Source organism: Orycteropus afer, unplaced genomic scaffold, assembly GCF_000298275.1.
Source record: "Orycteropus afer afer isolate SDZICR_OR568_19922 unplaced genomic scaffold, OryAfe1.0 scaffold00009, whole genome shotgun sequence".
In the NCBI taxonomy this organism is placed as follows: Eukaryota; Metazoa; Chordata; class Mammalia; order Tubulidentata; family Orycteropodidae; genus Orycteropus; species Orycteropus afer.
Genome location: NW_006921596.1, coordinates 8,061,594 through 8,063,558, shown reverse-complemented (window position 1 = coordinate 8,063,558; position 1,965 = coordinate 8,061,594).

The following is a 1,965-nucleotide window of genomic DNA, read 5'->3' as shown; positions in this document are numbered from 1 at the left end:
AACAACAACAACAAGTGAGAGAGAAGTGACATCTCATTGTCACTGTAGTTTGCATCACTCTAATGGCTAATGACATTGAAGATTTTTTTCATGTGCTGTTGGCCATTTGAATATCCTCTTTGGTGAAATATCTGTTCAAGTTTTGTATTGTTTTGCCCATTTATTGATTGGTTTATTTATCTTCTTGTTGTTAAGTTGTAGATGTTTTACATTTGTTTTGAATATTAGACCTTTGTCAGATTTTTGGTTCTGGAAGATTGTTTCTTCACTTTTTTGATAAAGTTCTTCGATCAACAGAAGTATTTACATTTTATTAAGTCCCATTTATCTATTTTGTCTTTGGCTGCTTGTGCTTTTGTTATAAAATCTGATAATCTGTCATTAGAAACTAGATTCTACAGCCACATCCTGATGTTTTCTTTAAAGAATTTTATGGTTTTAGATTTCACATTTAGGTCATTGATCCATTTTAGGTATTTTATTCTTTCAGATGCTTTGTAAATGGAATTGTTTTATTTTCCTCTTCAAATTTCTCATTGCTGGTGTATAGAAACCCAACAGATTTTTGTGTGTTGACTTTGTGCCCTACACTTTTGCTAAATTCCCTTGTTAGTTCTAGAAGCTTTCTTGTGGATTCTTTGAGGTTTTCCATATGTAGGATGATCAGTGAATAGATATAATTTTATTTCTTCTTTTTGGATTGGATCCTCTTTATTTCTTTCTCTTGCCTTTTTCCTCTGGCTAGGAATTCCAGTACAATATTGAAAAGGAGTGCTGAGAGTGGACATCCTTGTTTTGTTCCTGACCTTAAGGGGGAAGCTCTCAGTCTTCTTCACTGAGCATGATGTTGGCAGTTGTACCTTTCATATTAAGGAGCATCCCTTCTATTCCTATCTTGAGTGTTCTTTTCCTTTGAGTTAAAAAATGGTGCTGGATTTTATCATGGTTTTTGTAACCTTTTTTACCCTCTCAATTTATCATGTGTAAGATTCATATAGGTCGATGTATGGATTTAGTTAATTAATTTTCACTCCTGAATATACAGTGAAATAAATGTGTGAGTGCCAGAATTTGATGTGTCTGCCTTGATTTTCTCGGTCTCATAAGTTTTCCACCTTTGATGGGGTACAGTATTACCACTTTTCTATTGCACCTTTTAGCAGAAAATAGTTGAGTTTCCTTCTCTGACAGATTTCTGCCTTACACAGGTTTTGGCTTTCACAGACTTTAGTACTATAGTAATTCTCTCTCTCTCTCTCTCTTTCTCTCTATCCAACCCCCACCTACACACATATGTACATACATGCATATATATCCCTCAATTTACTTAAACATTTTCCTTTTGATGAATGTTTAAGATGTTACAAACAGAACTGCTACAATTACTCTTGTAGAAGGACCACAAAAATACATGCATCTTGTTTATTCTTTGGATTGTTTGTTTCTATTTTTCTAGATTGAACTTCAGTGTAGACATCAGGGAGTATAAGAAAAGAGAGACTAGTAGAGTCAAGGGAGAATAGTGAGGAGACTGGAAGGGGGCTTGGAGAGTTCATGGGCACTCCTAGGATCAGCAGAATTCTGCAGGGCACGTACATTCCTATATTGGTCCTCTAATGCCACGAGTGGGGTGGCTGTCACAAACAGGGATTTATTCTCCTACAGTTTAGGAGGCTAGAAGTCCAAGTTCAAAGTGCTAGCTCTAGGGGCTGGGTGAAGGCCCTTCAACCTTGGGCTTCAGCTCTGCCTCTTGCTCCTGGTCCAGTGGAGCTGGAGGCTTCTCTTCACTCAGGCAGCTGCTGTGTCCCTCTATTGAGATTACTATTAGCCATTAGTTTTGTATACATGCCCTCAGTTATGCTGAGCAATTTCCTTTCCATTCTCATTTTGTTTAGAGTTTTTATCAAGAATGGATGTCAGATTTTGTCTGATGCCTTTTCTGCATTGATTGATTTGATCCTGTTT